Source organism: Ambystoma mexicanum, chromosome 4p (assembly GCF_040938575.1).
Source record: "Ambystoma mexicanum isolate Mex_15411 chromosome 4p, UKY_AmexF1_1, whole genome shotgun sequence".
NCBI lineage: Eukaryota > Metazoa > Chordata > Amphibia > Caudata > Ambystomatidae > Ambystoma > Ambystoma mexicanum.
The window spans coordinates 294,979,192-294,998,415 of record NC_090927.1 but is presented as its reverse complement, the minus strand read 5'-3'; positions in this window follow the sequence as shown (position 1 = coordinate 294,998,415).

Sequence of the window (19,224 nt, the reverse complement as noted above, 5' to 3'; positions counted from 1 at the left end):
GATTCTGTTCGCGTTTACATACATTAGCATATCATATGCTCAGCGCAGTTTATTGCATATATTTATTGCAATGAAAAAACACGAGGGAGCATGTTGTCAAGGCAATTTGTGCATTCGTTTTGCCGTGTGTGGTATAAAAATTGACTTCTCATTCATGTATGACAGATCCCCTGTGATTTATCAAGTTTCGGATTTACACATACCTAAGTCAGAATACATGTGTTTGCAGTACTATATAGCCTCTCCCTTCACAAGGAAACAGGTATTCCCACCCATACCTATTCCTTTTTTGGAGTTTGTTTTATTAGTCAATGACACATCCAAGTCATGCATGACCTAGGGTGATTTTAAAATATCTGGCTACTCGAAAACCTCCCTTGAGTTTCTATATGAAACTGTAAACGTTTGTAATTTTCGACTTCACTAATCATGTTTTGTCTGTTCTCCGATCTCTAATCCGTGGACATATCAATTAAGTAATCCCTGATGTGCACGTAGGTTCCCAGGGTTCCCAACGCTGGCCTGTTTTTCCGCTCAGTCCTACAGGGAATCTGCTCACGTATTTCAGACACCTCACACTAAATGTATCATATTCTGATACATGGGACTAGAGCATTCTACTGATTGCACTCCGGCTCCACCACCAACGCTCATGTCAGGAACCAGGAAGGGTGTTTGGTTGATATCTCCCCCTGTTTCCTGGTGCTTATATGAAGGTGAGAGTAGCCAGTCTAATGCAGATGTTTTATTGTATTGGCGTGCTTGTTGTGAAGGAGAGTTGTGTGTGTGTGTGTGTGTGTGTGTTGTAGCGCATGGATGAGCATGTTACTGAGAGACTAAGAGTGCAGTGTGTATGTTGTATGAGCATGCATGTCAATTTGTGTTTGCATGCGGCCGGGGAGGAGAGGATCTGACTGGGTGGCCGGGGGAATGTCTCTAGGTCCAGAACTGAAAGCTTTATATGTTGTACTGCCGTTAGTGCAAATCTAACATGTTGAGTGTCAGTATGTGGGGAGACTGGCATGTATGGGTGCAGTCATTCGGGACATGTTTGGTTACAGCCAGCATGAACATGTTTTTACACTGGGAAAACACTGCCATATGCTCCTGTGCAAAGATAGTGATCTAGCATCTATTGGATTTATTCATGTATTACCCTACATACCCTAATTTAAACTGTGTGGTTTTCCCCAATTTTCCACAGAGAGTGCTGTAAAATGTACCAATTTAACCCATTATTTTAAATTAGTACCTGGCACGCGCTGCGCACCGGGAATACAACGCGTGGATTGGCTCTTTTCCGAGCCATGCCACATGGTATTCCCGTGTACGCCGTGCGTGGTGGGGTACACTGTACCCGGTGTGGGGCGTGGCAGCCCCTTAGCCAATGAGGAGACTTGCAACGTGGCAATCCCCGCTCCGAGCCTCCCCTTGGCTGGAGGCTGCCTTCGCCCCCCGCCGGGGACTCAGGTAACTTTTTTTTCCCTCTACCCCCTTGCCCCTCAAACTATCCCCTCCCCACCCTCCCAACCCCACTTACCTTCTTTTTTCTTCTTTTCTTGGAGCGAACGCGCTGGAAACACTTCTGTTCCCAGCGTGTCCGCTCCCGATGGCCGCCATGGAAAGGGAAATGGACTACGTTTTCCCTTTCCGCCGGCCATTTTTTGTCAACATTTTTTTTTTTGTTTTGAAATGCAGCAGCGTTTCAAAATAGAAAAGAATGTCATTAGTACCCCGGTCGAATGGGCTGGGGTACTAATGGCTATAAGACCTTCGGCGGAGGGCCAATACCGCCCACGGTAATGCCGCCAGGGCTTCGGTAGGGCCCTCACTACGGTCGGGCCTGTAACTACGGCCCGGAGGCATTACCTGGGGCAGTATTGGCCCACCGCCTCAGGTCTTATTGCCACAATATTTGTCAGAGCTTTGTTGTTTGGGGCTCCCACAAAGAGGTGTTGCCAAGATTGTCTAACAAGTGTGGCCTGAATCAAATGTAGTTGGGCCCACCACAGTGACATTAACATCTGTAAATGCCCACACAGAGCTGTAGGATGGGCATTTACAGAATTTAGGTGGGCCTTGCCAGCTCAGGCCCTCCCCTGTCTAAGCCTCTGCCACCACGAAAGGCTCAGTCGCTTGCACACATTCATGGAAAATGTTTGTACCCCTGCAAGTAAAAATGTCACCAGCGGCCACTGGTATTAAAATGGGAAATTGTTGACATGTTGATGTTACTTGACTAATCTGTTTAAAGAGTTAAAGGCCAAATTCAATATCACATTTCCAAAGAGGACAACATTCTCCTAAGTATTTAAAAATACAGGTGTCACTTTATAATTCGTTAATGACAGGATGCCAAATAAAAGGATTTTGCACTGTGACTGAACTGCTTTTCTTTTTCTTAATGTTCTTCTTTCTTTTTTTCTTCTCTTTTGTTTTATACAGTGATGATATTTTAATTTTGCAAAAAGTCAAGTTCTTTGACTAAAATTTTTTTTTATAAAAAAAGAAAAAGTCCCAAGGTCCCCCCCAGATTTTATGGTTCTCCTACGCCTCTGGTGAACTGTGTCCTTCGAGCCCCCACATCGTACTGACTCGCCTGCACATCCTGTCAATAGCCAGTCTGCCATTGAAACAGGGCCTCCATGATCCACATTGCTTGATTATTTCAAACCACGCCTTTCTTCAGTTCGACCCGCTTTGACATCTGTATGCTGCTGGACAACCGCAACTGCCTCCTTTCAAAAGGCATAAAACTGCCAAGCAGCACCGAGAAGCCTAGTTTGCTGTTGTCAAACCACCAAGGCACTGTAAGAGGTATTATTGCCCACTGGTCCATTTTGGACCCCATAGATTGGCTTTGCTACAGTAATCCCTTTTTGCGACTCAGTAACATATCCTTTTTGAACATGTTGCCTTTTATTGCCTTTTCTCCCCCTGTCTCACTACCCTGATTGCAGCCTTTTTAGATATTTTGCATATTCTGTGTTCTTTATAAAGGAGTGGGTTGTTGTTGTGTTTTCTATTTAGTTATTATTCCATATGGTTTGTTTAACTAAAGCACATACATTTTTTAAGAACCTTGGTTAAGCTTCCCTTCACTTTGCACTGTTCTTCTTCGCTGTTTGGGTGGCTACTGAACCACATTCCCACCCCTCTTGAGTGTATAGCCTTCCCTCGGTCTGCACTGCCACAAAAAGCAAAGGAGGTATAACTCTTAACTGTGTCTTTTTTCTCTTTATGATTGTGTTGGCTCTTGGTATGTAGAAATGTGACTCAACTATAGACTCTATTCACCATTGTACTCCTATAAGCCAGAAGTCAATTTGCTGCACCAACAAAATTAACTATTACACTTAGCAAATCACTAAAGCCCTTACCATCCAGATAACCCTGTTCAAATTACTGAGATAGTTTAATACCCCTGCATCCATTAAAATCAGCAGTGAATTTAATTCTCAGCTCTGCAATGAACTAGCTGCTTTCTTTAACTCCAAGATCATGTCACAGGTGGCCTTAAAGCTTTACAGATTAATTCAATGGTGTTTCCTGTCAGAATTTAATGAATTTCAAAATATTGCAGTGTTTCAATCGATTCAAGGTGTTGATGGCAGCATGCTGAACTGTGAACACTGAGGGGCATCTATCTTGTGTCTCCTGTTGGTCTCTCACCTCCCGAGCCCAGGCTTCCCTATACCATAGGCTGTCAGATATTGGTAACAGAATGGGTTTCTATTCCTAACACCTGTGTTCATGGCAACGTTAAAACTTGGAACATTTCAGGCAGCGATGCTAAGTCAGCCAATAAATAAAATGACTTTAGAGCATTGATGAAATATTGTGTTTGCCCTGATGATGACCCATTGGTCGAAAGATGTGTTGGCTGCTCAGATCTGTTTCCAAGCTCTGTTTCAATATTTACTTCTTCATTCAGTGTTTTTTCTGAAATGTGCAGTTTTTGAGTTTCATGTACCGAATTATATTTATTGACTGACTTGGCATCGATGCATGCATGAAATGTTCTAAGTTTTAATGTTGCCAAGAGCTTAGGTGTTACGACCGGAAACCCCTTCTTGTGCTCATTTGTCTGACCCTTGGACCAGGGTCACTGACTGGTTTCTAGCACTGCTACACTCTCTCTCTCCACTCTTCTATATTCACCACTCCCCACTATTCTCTCTAATCCCCTCTCCACATTATTCCCCTCGTCTCTCTACTCTTATCTCCCTTCTCTGCTCTCCTCCTTTCTGCACTGTACTCTTCTCTCTTCTCTACTCCCCTTGCCTTTCACCTACTCACACTTGCCTATATATGCTTCTATATCCAAATCGTACCACTACTCTCACTACTGCCTTGTTCTTTTTACATACACTCAAACTGAACACTATCTCTATCACTTTTATTATCTCTCTAATGATCTTCTACACTTCTTCCTCTCCTTCTAGCTTTCTTTGTCCCATTCCAAAACACATGTTACATTCCCTTTCTCATACTAAATTACATACAACTGGTACCACTATGTCACAATCAGGACTTCACCTGTACTCTGCTCCAACTCCGGCAGCAACTCCTCAGCACTCTGCTACACCGTGTGATCTCTCTCTCATCTCTCAGTCCACCTTATGCCTCCTGGCCTCACCCAGGCAACCCACACTCGCACTTCATTCTTTCCCCTTTTATAGTGCACTTTATCTTGTTCTGCCCCCACTTCCATTGGTTCCAGTGCTCACCTAACTTTGTGGGCCAATTCGTGCCTGGCATTTCCCCAAGGGATGGGTTAAACAAGTGCAGGTATTTGAAAGATCCTCGTTCAATAATATATGTAATTGTGACTGGACAAACGTGATCGTAGAGTGATAACATTCAATACAAAGTTTTTTTTTTTTTAAATTTGTTTATTTATAACACAGCACAGAGGAAACAAGACATTAATAGCATGTAAGTCTCACAGGCAAATCAAACAAAATAGATTCGAATTCCCCCCCCACCTCTCCTCCCCCCTCAGGATACCGCGTCAGCGGCAGGGGAAGTCTCATTCGGCCTGAGCAAGATGGGAGCCCCCTTGCGACGGGGAGAGGGCCCGGGCGATCAAACGTGGTTTAAAAGTCAAGGCCGGATAATTCCGGTCGTAGTCCAAAACTGGGGCCCACATGTCAGTGAATCGGTGGAGCAGACCCGCTTTGGCTGCCGTGACTTTTTCGGCTATTAAGATATCCCATAATTTAAGCCACCAGAGGATTATCAGGGGGCCTTCTACAGACTTCCAGGTGCAAGCCACTGTAATTTTGACAGCCAGTAAAAGTTGGGAGATCAGTGCCGCTCTTCTCCCTGTTCTCGGATACGAGTCCGGAAGTGGGATCCCCAAGAGAACCTGTTCAGGCGTTAGAGGGATCTCCACCTGGGTAATCTCTCGGATAATGGCCAGGAATTCCTGCACTCTGGGGCAATTCCACCACATGTGGAAGTAGGAACGTATAGAGCCACACTGGCGCCAGCATTGGGGATCCAGGGCCCGCTGGAAATGATGGAGGCGTAAGGGTAGTACCAGCGCAACAAGAGCTTATGGGTGCATTCCCGATTGGTAATGCACCGGGACGTCATACGTGTTCTCTTCCAAACATCTATCCATGTGTGGTCTTCGATCGCTCGACCCAGGTCCGATTCCCATTGGGCCATATAGGAGGGCCTGAAGAGGAGGGGGTCATCCTGCAAGAGTTTGTATAGGGCCGAGATTTTACCCCGGGCTGGCAGGTCCTTAATCATAAGCTCTAGGGGGGCCAGGGGTCTGGTTGCAGTGGCTCGAGTTTGGGGGTGAGTGCACCAGTGCGTCAGTTGGGCATTGGAGAATCTATCCGTCTCTGTAAGCTGGAAAATCGTTTTGCATCGTTCAAAGGTGAGAGGAGCATCATTCTCAAAGAGCTGTCCCAAAGTTTCGAGGCCTCCCGCCACCCAGTTCCTGAAGTTTTGCGGGCGGGCTCCCGGGGTGAAGGCGGGGTTAAGAAAAATTGGGGAGGCTGCGCTAAGGGATCCAGGGATGCCTCCACGCCTGCGGGCCCACTCCCATGCTTTCAAGGTCTGCTTGGTGGCAGTCAGCATCCCTGGCCAGTTGCGTCTAAGAGTGGTGGGAATGAACGGGAGGAAGCGAAGGGGAAGAGGAAGGCGAGATTGTTCAATTTCCACCCATTGTGGGCGATTGGACGCAAGATCCCAAGCTTGAAATTGGGCCAGTTGTGCTGCAATGTGATATTTCCGGAGGTCCGGGACTCCCAACCCTCCCAGTTTCATACTGGACATCATTGTTCTCCGGGGAATCCGGGCTTTCTTGCCTTTCCATATAAAGCCAACGATTTTCCTCTGGAGCCACTGCAGAGGGGGAAGGGGGATTGTGGTTGGGAGGGCAGCGCATAAGTAGAGGAATCGGGGGAGGAGGTTCATTTTGCTTGCCGTAATGCGCCCCAGAAGCGAGATTTCCTGTGTCTGCCAACGGGCTAGGTCCTTCTCCAGTTCCGCAAAGAGTGGGGTGAAGTTGGCCTGGTAGATCTTCATAGGATCAGCGGGGATCTGGACACCCAGATAAGGGATCGCCTGAGTATTCCATTGGAGTGGGCTAAGGTTCTGCAAGGCTTCTCTCTCGCCTGGGGACAGTCCCACGCCAAGGGCAACTGACTTGTGGAAGTTGATAGCGAAACCCGAGACGTTCTGGATCTCCGCCTGGGCCACCGTCATGGAGTTTTTGATGTTCGTGATGGTCAGCAGCACATCGTCCGCGTAGAGGGCAATCTTGTGTTGGGTGGCGCTGATCTTCGGGCCAGAAATGAAGGGGTTCTGGCGAACTCGCTGGGCCAACGGCTCCATGGCCAACGCGAAGAGCAAGGGAGATAGCGGACATCCCTGTTGCATGCCGCATGTGAGGGAGATCGGATCCGATATGCGGCCGTTGACTCTCAGCCGGGTCCTCGGGGTCTGGTAGTTTGCCAGGGCCATCCGCATGAACGTTGGTCCAAAGCCAAAAACCGTTAAGGCGAAAGAGAGGTAAGGCCAGTCTATTTTATTGAAGGCTTTAGTTGCGTCCAGGGCGATCAGGGCTAGTTGCTGGTAACCCTGAGCAGTGACTTCTATTAGGTCTAGAGCCCTGCGGATGTTGTCCTTCGTTGATCTGTGGAGGATGAACCCCGTCTGGTCCGGATCTATAATGCTCAGGAGGATTGGGGCAAGGCGGTTGGCCAGGACTTTGGAGTAGATGTTAGCGTCCAAGTTCAACAAGGAGATTGGTCTATAAGAGCTATTTTCAAGGGGGTCTTTTCCAGGTTTGAGAATTAAAACGGTGATAGATTCCTGTATCGATGGGGTGACGGTGCCAGAGACCGCGAACGAGTTGAAGAGGTGAGTCATGGGGGCCACCAGTTGAGGGCGGAAGAGTTTTTAGAAGCGTGTGGAGAACCCGTCAGGGCCAGGAGCCCTCGGCTTTAGGCTTTTGATGGCTTCCTCCACTTCCTCGATAGTAATTGATGGACTCCAGTTCCACTCTCGCCTCCGGTTTGAGGGGCGGAAGCGAGGCCTCCTGAATGTAGGCGCGCTGTACATCTGGGTCTCGCGGGGTCACGGTCATTATCTCCAACAGGTGGGCTGTCGCCAACCGTAATTTCTCGTCTTCCGAGTGATGGGTCCTCCCTTGCGCATCACGCAGGCCTGGGATGAAATTCCTGCTCTTCTCCTTAACCATGTTTACTGACCAGTAATTTGTTATCTTTGTTGCTGTGGACGTAGTACCATTGCTTGGTTCTGGTCAACAGATTTGCTGTAGCGTCAGCGTAATGCGCCTCGAGCTTATGCCCTGCCATCCGTAGGGCCCTGTAGGATTTCGGGGACCAGCCTTTGTGTTTATGAGTGACCTCTGCCTCGCGAACCTCCGTTTCTAGGATAGTCCGTGCTGCCTTCTTTTGTTTGTGGTAAGCGGCACCTTGGGCAATCAACTCCCCTCTAAGTACTGCTTCATAGCATCCCAGGTATTGGCCGGGGAGGTGTCTTCGTTGGGGTTTTCAACGAAAAAGTTTTTAATCGTTGTAGCAATCGTGTCCCTTATAGCCATATTTTCCAAGATGGGGTCGTACAGGCTCCACTGGCGGCGGGGAGGTGGATCCGGGTCGTGAGCCCGCAAGGCGAGCGAAACCGGGGCATGGTCTGAGAGGATTCGGGAGCCAATCATAACATTATTTGTGAAGGATAGAATCTGGGGGGAATCCAGCAGCAGATCGATCATGGAGAAGGTATGATGAACATATGAATAGAAGGTGAAGTCTTTCTCTTCTGGAAATAGCACTCTCCAGGAGTCAACAACGTTCAGCGCACGGAATAAGTGGAGCAGAGCTGTGGCCATCTTCATGTCTCTAGCTGGCGAGGGGTGAGACCTATCCCTGAGTGGGTCCGGGACCCTGTTGAAGTCGCCTCCAATGATCACCTGCCCTTCGAAGAATGGAAGGAGGGAATCCTCTAGGTCCTGGTAGAAGCCCTGTTGGTGCTCATTCGGGGCGTAAGCTGAGACAAGGGTGTAGAGTTAACCAAGGACAGAGCATTTGACCGCTATGAAGCGGCCCTCGGGGAAACTCAGCGAGTCTAGAATCTCCAAGTCCGCTTGTTGCGGGGGGGGGGGGGGAGTGGTGCGAGTCGAGTTAGCCATAGCCTTGAGGGATATGCAGGACTAAGGTTTCCAATGCCTGAAAGTTTTTAAAGAAAGTCTCCAACAGGAGACATAAACTATCAACAGTGGCCTCCAACGGGAGGACCAGGCTGCAGCCAAGGGAGCCGATTTGTAGTGTCGGTCCTCGGCAGAACCAACATGGTCGGGGGACTCTCCAAGGGTAACATGATGGCATCCACCTCGGAGGGGGGTATGGACAGTATGGGGTCCGCGGCAAGTTTCAGGGGGTTTGAGGGGGTTCCAGTGCTATATGCCCCATACGGGTATCTTCACATATCATTTGGGTTGCGGCTCCTCTGCACTCTTGACCAGGGAGCCCGTTTCGGAGAGGAGAGGAGGTACCCGGAGATGGGCTCATATGGCCCGGGCGGGATGGGTCTGAAGTCCCAGGGGAATCCGGACGGAGAATCAACGCCGCGTCCTTGAGGTGGCTGATGGTGCGTTGGGTGCCCTTGTACGAAAATTGCAGTGCCGTGGGAAAGATCCATCGGTAGCGGATCTGGTGCTCTCTAAGGAAGAGCGGGTGTAGCATTCTGCGCTTCTGAAGGGTCAGAGGGGAGAGGTCCTGGAAAATCTGTAGGGGGACACCTTGAAAAGAGAGCTCGTCCTTCAAGCGGCTTATCGCCGCAATAGCCTCCTTGGTGGTGTAGAAATGGACCTGTGTGATTACATCCGGGGGGGTCCGTGTCTACCCCCCAGCGAGGGCGCAATCTATGGGTTCGGTCTAACAGAAGCTGGGCCTCCTCTAGATCCGGGAGGAGAGATTGAAAAATGGTACTAACATATTCAGGAAGCTCCTTGTCGGTAACGGAAGAAGGCACCCCTCGGATGCGCAGGTTGTTGCGGCGAGAACGATTCTCCATGTCTTCCTGTTTATACTCAAGAATTTTGGTTCTCTCCGTTAGCAACTGGACGGCGCGTTGCATCTCTGTTAGTGAGCTAGTGTGGTCCGTGGTCAGGTCCTCGACTTCCCTCACCCTTTGCTCAATGCTGCTGACCCGTTGTTCTGCTTGCTCCAGTTTGGCCGAGAGTTCCGTCATGCAGGTCCTAAACTCCCACTTGATGTCATACATAAAGGCCTGGAGGTCCTCTTTAGTTGCAAGTGTCCCTCTGTCGTCGGTCGCCTTTTGAGGTGTAAGCTTAGGGGGGGTCGATCTTCTTCCCTTTTTCCAAGGGCTGCAGCATGGTTGAAATGTCATCTGATTTAGGGGGCCTCGGTGTTTTGGACGACATGGCTCCGGGGAGGGCAAGGTGTGCCGTAGTGGGGCAAATCAGCGAGGCAGGGAGAGTATTCGGAGAGCAGACTGCGACACCAGGGGCCCTCCGGATGAGGAAAAGTGGAGGTGGTCAGGGGCGCCCCAGGAAGTCGAAGGGGGCGTCACTCTGCACCCTGGAGGCCAACAGTAAGGGGCTCTGGGGCCCATGCTAGAAAGGGGGGCCCCCGGAGATCCAGAGGGCCCTGAGGTGGAGACCACCGAGTGTCCCTACCAAGGCAGGAGTGAGATTGGCGGGAGGGACCCAATGAGGGGTCGGGGATCACGGTGCTGCCAGAAGTTCCAGTGGGCCTCAGCGGGAGTCCGACGTGATGGGCTGCCTCGAGAACGGAGGCCATCAAAGGGGCCGAGGCCACCGCAGCAGGCGGGTGTACAGCATGGGCAGGGGAGCCCCAGGAAGCCAGGGAAGAAGCACCGTCGGGTCCAGGCCACCGGAACTTAGAGGGAGCTGAGGAGTGCAAGCTGCTCCGGGAGAGCTCCCAGGCAGAGGAGGCCACCTAGGATGACCAGTAGATGGGCCAGAACAGCGGGCCGGGGGCCCCGGAGCCAAGAGGAAGGAGGGAGAGACCCCAACGCCTCAAGCAAGAGAACCTAGGGTCCGCCGCCGGTCCGCGCCGGGGGCAGAAGGGCTCCCCTGGGTGGAGCGTGGCCCTCCCTCAAGAGCCGGGCCGTGCGAAGTGGATGGGGGGGCCCTTCCTCCCAGAGGGAGCACGGCTGAAATGGATCCCCGTCGGAGGCCCCGCAGATCAGGCTTGCAGTCTTCGGCGATGGCAGGTGCAGCGGGGGCCACCCGCCACGGTCCAGCGGGCCCCTGTGCAGCAAAGGACCAGGAGGAGTCGCCCTCCGGGCAGGTTAGGGAGCCATTGGTGATGAGGGGCTTTGTCCGTGCCTCTCGGGTCAGTGGGAGCAGGGCGAGTCAGGAGCTCAGGCAATCCTCAACCGAAGTGGGGCAGAGCTGGCGAGCGGGCAGAGCGGGTGCCGTTGATGCACTTTTAGTGCGTGCCGGGGAGAATCCAGTCCCCAGGGTCCGCAGCGCCCCGGTGAGGGGATCTCGAGGCTCGAGGGTGCGGGTTCGGAGAGGCGGCCGCCATCTTGGTTTCGGCGCAGGCCGCCGGGGGAGAATGTCTTTGCCGCGTTTATAGTGAACCTGGGGGCGTTAAGCTCCCAGGTTGCGGCTGGTGGTGCGGGAGAGGTTCCGCTGCATCCCCGTATTAAGATTCATGTTGGGCATAGCAGGAGCCAGGAAAAAGTCAGTTACAGCCGCGGGCCCATGCGGAGGCCATTAATGGAGCTGCCTCATCGTTGGCGCTCCAGGCCACGCCCCCCATTGAATACAAAGTTTATAGAAAAGGGCATGGGAAACAAATGGAAAAAGTGGGGGGCACTATCATACATTATGAGACTCTGGATATACCGTTTGTCATTAAAGGAAATGTGGGTGCAACCTAAAGTCAGGAAGGAATGTGGGAAGCCAGTACTTGTCATCAATATTTGTGATCTCTTTCTACTCCGCAGGGCATACCTCTGATCTGTACCCCTCCCCGGAAGGTCTTTACGCCTGGCAACCTTCTTCATATTTCCACTCTCAACTCTCGCTCTGCAGTCAAACACTCCTCTGACATCTGCCACCTCCTTGAAGAACTAGACCTTGATGTCCTTGGTCTTACTGAGAGATGGTTCACGGTCAGCTCTGTCACGAGCTTTGACACTCTCCTCCCTGATGGCTATAAGATCCTCTCCACCACCTAGATCATCCCGGTCCGGTGGGGGGGTAGCCCTGATCTTTCCTGAGTGGATACCTGCCACTATCATTCCCACTCAGACCTACTCCTCTTTTTAATGCCTTGTCTGTAGGCTTTCTCTCTCGCCTACCCATTCTCTTACTGTGGCTACCATCTACCAGCCTCCTGGTCAAATCACCTCATATCTCTCTGAGTGGGTGGACCTCTCCTCCTCCCTCCTGGCCTCTACCACTCAACTCAACCTCCTCTGTGACCTCAATATACATTTAGACTCTCCTTGTTCCTCCTCTGTACTCTTCCGTGACCTCTGCGACTCCCTCTCCCTGTCCATCCTCCCCTCTGGCCCGACTCACTCTGCAGGGCACACACTCGATGTCTTGATCTCCTCTGACCTCCCCCTCTCCATCCCTCTGATTACACCTCTCCCCTGGAGCGATCACTTCCTCCTCTCCTCTCATATCTCCCTCTCTTCCCCCTAAGCCAAGCCTACCCCAACACTGCCACCTACCTTCTCGGACATCTGGCCCATGAAGCGTGTGTCAGTTGAGGCTTTTGCCACCACTTTCTCTCCCGCTCCACCTCTCACATCCTGACACAGCCCTGTCTCTGATCTACTCTTCAATTTCTGATACTCTTGCCCCTGCCATGAGGATACGTTTGAAGTCCAAAGCCAAGTGCAATTCCTGGTATGGCTCTGACCTAGCTAAACTTAAACGTAAGTGTAGGGCGGCTGAGAGGAAATGGAGGGCTTCTTGTTCATCCTCTGAAAAATAGGCCTGTCGTCTGCTACAAAGGCAATATCGACTCTCTGTCCTCACCAAGAAGAGAGGCCACATTCAAGCTTGTGTCTCTGTGGCATCTAACAACCCAGCCAAACTCTTTAAAATCTGCAAGGAGGTGGCCAACCCTGCTGCAATCTCTACCCCTCATGTTGCCTACCAGGCTCTTTGCAATGCCCTTGCCTCTCACTTCATTTAAAAAACCCAGGACATCCTGTCCACCTTCTCCGCCCCCACCCCTCCACTCCCCTCTCCATCTGTGCTTGCTGACCCTCCTTTAGCCACCCCCCACCATCCTTCTTGTCGTTTCCTCTTTTCTCCCCTGACAAGGTCGCTAGACAAGTCTGATCTATTAGGGCCTCGTCAAAACAGGTTCATCCCTGTTCCTCTAAAACCATCAAGGACAACATTGACACCCTCGCTCTGGCCCTTCCAGATTTTTGCAACCACTCTTTTGCCTCAGGATCCTTCCCCTCCCCTCTGAAGCACTCCCTTGTGCATCCTCTTCTCAAGAAACATACAGCTGATCCTTCTTGTCCAGCTAACTATCGCCCAATTTCCATTACTCCCTTTCTGGGCAAACTCCTGGAAAAGTTGGCCATCTTTCAGCTTAACCTTCATTCCAATTCTGTTGGCTGTCTCCATGACCACCAGTCTGGCTTCAGAGCTGCCAGAAGCACGGAAACTGCTCTCCTGAACATCCGTAAAGATCTGCTCTCCAACCTTGACCCTAACATTCCCTCTGTCCTCATCCTCCTCGATCTCTCTTCTGCCTTAGACACGGTCAACCATACCATCCTGCTCAACCGTCTCCGTGAAAAACTGGGTATCACTGATCAGGCTCTGGCCTGGCTGACCTCTTTCTTCTCTGATCGACCCTCCCAGGTCCAACTTGGGTCCTTCCTATCTTCTATCTTCCTATCTACTTGTGGTGTTCCCCAGGGGTCTAACCTCTCGCCCTGGCTTTTCAACCAATACCTGGCAACTCTCGCCCACTGCATTGCCATTTTCTTCTCAGATTTACAGTGCTACACTGATGACACTCAACTCATTTTCAGGCTGCCCTCGGCCACCTCCTCTCCTTCTCTCATCTCTGATTGCCTAACTGCCTTTCAAGATTGGTGTGCCGCAAATGATCTTTGTCTGAATGCCAGCAAGACAGAGATCCTCCTCATCGGCACACGTTCACCATACTTTCCCCTCACTCTCTGGCCAGCCTCCCTTGGTCCTCCTCCTATCCCAACTGTGAGTCTAAGAACCTCAGGGTCATCTTTGACTCCACCCTTTCCTTCTCCGCCCACATCTCCGAGGTCTCTAAAAAGTCAAACTTCCTACTGCACCTCCTCAGAGGTGCTCTGCCTTTCCTCTCCTTCCCCCAGAAGCTCATGGTATCCCAAGCTCTCGTTCTCTCTAGGTTGGACTATTGTAACAGCCTCTTTCTAAATCTACCTGCCTCTACTCTCTGCCCTCTGCAACTAATCCAGAACAGGACTGCAACACTTGTCCTTGGCCTCAAGCCCTGGGATCGTATCTCTCCAGCTCTGAAATCTCTCCATTGGCTCCCAGTGGATGCAAGTATTAAATTCAAAGCCCTCTGCATTGTCCACAAGACTTTCTGGGGCCTGGGTCCAACATACCTTCAGCTAACCCTCCGCAAATACCTCCCCTCTCGAGCTCTTTGCTCCTCTACCTCTAACTCCCTCAGGGTCAGTTGTTTTTCAAAGAAACGAGCTGGGGGTAGATCCCTGTCTTCGGCTGGGGCCTCCCTCTGGAAAAGCCTCCCTGCCACTCTAAAACTTGAGGAGAACCATCTCCAGTTCCGGAAGCACCTCAAGACCTTCTTCCTTTATTCTGCCTTCGCTCGCACGCTCCTTTGCTGATCTGTTCTCTCTTGGCACTGTGCACCTGGCCACCCTCTGTCCTCCGGGCCCAGGTACCTGCTTACCCTGCCACCCTCCCGCACTACCTCCGGGCCACCCCTTCCACTGGGGTCTATATCTATATCCATACAGCCCCCCCCCCCTTTTTATTCCTGCATTTATCAGACCTACCCTGCCTGCTGCCTTAAACCTAGCACTTGCAAATTGCTGGCTGCACTACCACTGTTTGTTTATTTATTTATTTATTTATTTATTTATTTATTTATAATGCGCCGGTAACTCGCAAGTTTCGGGGTGCAGAAACATGGACACGAGGACTAACAGAAATGGGACGAGACAGTTCCTAGAAATCAAAGGTTTAGGGGTTCAGGAGTGGCAAGGTCAGTTAAAGAGATACGTTTTCACTAACTTACGAAAGCGTAAGTAGTTAGGTTCTTTCCTTATGTGGACTGGCAGATTGTTCCAGATACCTGCTGTGATAACTGGGAAAGATTTTCCAAGTCCAGATTTACGTTTATGAGGCATTACTTTGATCCTACTTTGATCTGAGGATCTTAAGGCGCGGCTTGGGGCATAGGGACGTATTTTCGATTTTAGATAGCCTGGTGCCTTCCTGTGGATGCATCTGTGGGCTATTGTAAGAGCCTTGAAGTGAGTTCTGCTCTCAATTTTGAGCCAGTGTAATTCCTTCCTGGCTGTACTGATGTGGTCTGATTTGGATTTGCCTTTGGTTATCCTGACTGCGTTATTTTGGATAATCTGGAATGCCTGTATGCTTTTTTTGTTGGCTCCTAGCATAAGTGCATTCCCGTAGTCTAACCGAGAGAGGATGGTTGCTCTAGCCACTGTGGCACAGTTGTTCTCTGATAGATACGGTCTAATAGCTCTGAGGAGTCTCAAGTAATAGTTGCATGTTTTTTTTTATGTATTGAGTCTGGGCTTCTGCTCCTAAGGATGCTTCCATCATCATGCCCAGGGTTTTTACTTTCTCAATTACTTTAATGTTGACGTCTTTGATCTTGAACTTTGTGTAGTCATGTGGCAATGTGTTTCTGGCTTGGGTGGATCCGAAAACCACTAGCTCGGTTTTGCTGCTGTTCAAACACATCCAATTGGAATCCATCCAAAGTTCTATGATGTTATATATTCTGTTTAGATGGTCATTGTCAGTTTTATGGTCCCCGCTAAATTCCAATACCAGCTGCGTATCATCTGCATAGTTGGTAAAGAAGATATCTGCATGATCTAAAATGTAGCATAAGTATCTGATGTAGGGATTGAACAACAATGGGGAAATGCTGGCTCCCTGGGGAACCCCGCAGAGGATCTCCCTTTCCATGGAGAGTTTGTCTCCCCAATGGACTCGAGATGTCCTGCCTTTTAAAAAAGACATTATCCATGTTTTTGCCTCTTGTGAGCAGTTGGCTGTTTTGCCCAGGGCTACTTTGAGTAGATTATGGTCCAGTTGATCAAAGGCGGCACTGAGGTGTAACAGGATGAGAAGTCCCGTTTTTCCCTTATCTAAGATGCTGAGCATCTTTGTTTGTAAGTCCAGCATAGCTGATTCTGTACTATGAGATGGTCTGAACCCAGATTGTTGTGGGTGGATTGTTGTTGCCTATATTATTTATGTATTTATGATTATTTATCTGTTTCTCCTTTGCTTCGCACTTTCCACTTCTCCCCCCTTCCATGCACTTTCCCCTCCCCCTCTCCCATGCACTTGCGTGTACTCAATGTCACTGGGCCTAGTAAGATCGCTGTTTTGTTCTCTCTTGTTCCCATCCCTAACCTTGTCGCGCTCTGAAACACTTGTGTATGAGCGCAGTAGAAATAAAACATCAATATAAACATCTCAGCCAACAGGCAATGTCCCCTTTGCCACAGTATGATACACTGCAATTCAGCTATCGCCCTCCCACATATGTATTTCTTTCCTCAATATGCCTAAAAGCCAACTAAGTGCAACTTTCCTCAGTGGGCGCTATATGCAAACCATAGTGTCTGTGTAGAAGGTTTTAGCAATTCAAAATGTGTTGCATTATGTATTGCCCCATGCAGTATAGGCACTGAGTGTCATCCTGCTCATGGCATCTGAAGTGTAGTGACTGTAATGTGTTTAAGCTTATGTATGTTCGCACAAGAGCATTGACATTGTAGAGGAATGGGCATGCACTTAGACTACAGAAGGTCCAGCCTTGTGAACAGGGTTTGGACCTCTTTGCCTGTTCCATTAGGGATCTATTTCATTTAAATATCACTTTGTAACCTAAAATGGATATCAATTAATGTTAACTATTGCGATCTACAATGGCCTACAAGGAAAACAGGCCTCTTTATAAGTTTGCCAGTCCGGAAACAACGATACTGGTAAGTTTGTCGGTACCGCTGTTTCTGGACCAGCAAACTATGAGTTCTGTGAGCGGGTGCCTTTCAGCCTGCCAGGTCTGACCGGAACGGCACGTGCACGCAGAACTCAACGGATGCTCTGGCACCATTCATGAATGGTGCATCCGGCCTCCCATTCCCATTGGAGTCCAATGGGACTCAAATGGGAATGGGTAGTAATAATTTCTGGTGCCCGGGAATGGGTTATTACCGGGTCCGCTGGGGCTCTGATGCCCCCGTAATTGCCCATTTACCAGCACAGCTATCGCCAGGGTCATAATGATCCCCACTGTGTTACTACAAGGTGTACTATTGTTTTTTAAACAGATTGGCCTATTACAAAACAAAAGAAATCATATAAAATAAGGGGTCCACTACACGGAAACTGTTAAAGAGAGCAGCCATTGGAGCGATTAAAGCTGGATTTGGACCTCTCTGCCAGGTCTCTACTTTTTATCTTCGTTTTCTGTATGCAAAGTGACCACCTGCCAAGCAGCTGTGATTATGCAAAGGTGTTGCAGACTTTGATTTGACTTGATTTGATTTGATTTGCAGACGTTGTGTTGCCCACTTTGATTTGATTTGTTAATTCATAATGTGCCAGAGCCCGCAGGCATCAGGGTGCAGCAAAGTAAGGAATAGAAGAAAGAAGAGACGGGGGCAGACAGGGGGGATTTAGTTTACTCAAAAACAATAATGTTCACTCCTTTCCTGTATTTCAGTAGGTTGTCATTGGCACAAAATAATTTGGGACATTTGTTCCATAAGGCGGCAGCTTGGACGGCAAAAGCCTACCAAATAGTCTTTGGTCAATTAGCCTACCATCTCTCATCAGTTAGGCCACAAGCCAAAGCTTCTCCTTTATAGTTGACCTTGCTGATGGTTTTCTTCTCAGGGACTTTTAGGGGGGTCAGGGTACACCAATATCTTTGTCCGAGGCTTAAGGAACAGACCTTGTCTTCTGTTCTTGCATCACGTGTTAGTAGTCCACGAATCTGTTCATTTCGTCCTTTTGTTTACTGCTATTTGATTGAATTGTGCTGGGTGCTATTACTCCTCTTGACCTCTGCAGATTTGGTCGTGCCACCTTACATATGTTTTTTGCATCTTTAATTGTCCAATACTTGGCACTTGCAGATGTTTTCGCTTCTGCTTAATCATTCAAGACAAATGTGCCCTTCGTTCATAGCTTACCTTGGTTAAATCCCTGTGTACTTTCCAATTATGTCTTGCTGTGTCATCCTTAGTCTTAGTAAAACAGATGTTCTTTGTTCTTTGCATGAAGCTGTTTCTGCAGTGTCTCCTAGTCCTGTAGCCTCAGTTTGTCTCTGAGGTAGTAGCAACACGACCCAATGTCCATTTTTCCATCATGGTTGCTCTATTTACATTATGGTTTCTATTGAAGCAAGCTTCTATATGTCTCTTTTACCTTGCGTTTCTGCATATGTACATTCGTTGAGCATCATCTTACTCGTCTTTCTGAAATAGACGATTTCTTAATCTCTTTACACTTGATTACTCAGTTACTTCAATTGCACCTTTATTCTTTAAATATCTGCATGTCATTTCTGTGCGTCCTCCTGTCTTCCCTTTATGACATAACTTTACTCATGTCAGTATGCACTTACTGCTCTTCTATGTCCAATGGTGTATGTCAACATTATTTTACCACTTCAGTACGAGGGTACATTCGATACGGTTGTCTGAGTGCATAATGTCTCTCACATCTTCGTTGCTGTATTGGGATGATACTTGGCATCACGCACGCCGCTCTCTTGCTGTCCTTCCGGAGGTGAGGGGACAGGCACTAGAGATGATGGCACCTGCTCCTCTATATTCTCCCCTCTGGTCGAGTCCTCAACCACCTCCTCAATCTTCTTCATCTTTTCTTCACATAGTGGTTTCTTTTAAATACATATCTTCATCACCACCCTCAGGTTTCCTGCATTGTTTATATGCTCATCCGTACTCCAAGTCACGTGGCAACACTCCCCAGATGGTTTACAAAATATCCAATGCCCTACATACTTCTTATCATCCTTAGGGTAGTAGGACTTCATTCCTCGTGTGCCAGGGGACTTTTTTTTTATGTGTTCATGGGTGGTGCCCTCATTTTGCATGTGTTCACTATTTTCAGCATTTATGTCAATTATTATCTTCATCCCAACGGCTTTCTTGACACAATAAGATCCCAACCGACACAATAAAAACCAATACCTTCTCAAAGCCCAAAAGGTGTCAAATATTATTGAGGAATGAACAAACGCACTGTCAATTGACAACGGGTCACAACCCGATCCAGCACCAGGGTACAACAGACTTCCAATCCCAAAACAAGTATTTACCCAGAACTTGGACTGCAGGAGCTCTGCCCATTTGGAAATCAACATACAGGCAGCTGGAGATAACTTGTCCACCTAAAACTAAGTACCAACAAAGACTCACAACCTAGCACAGAGATCC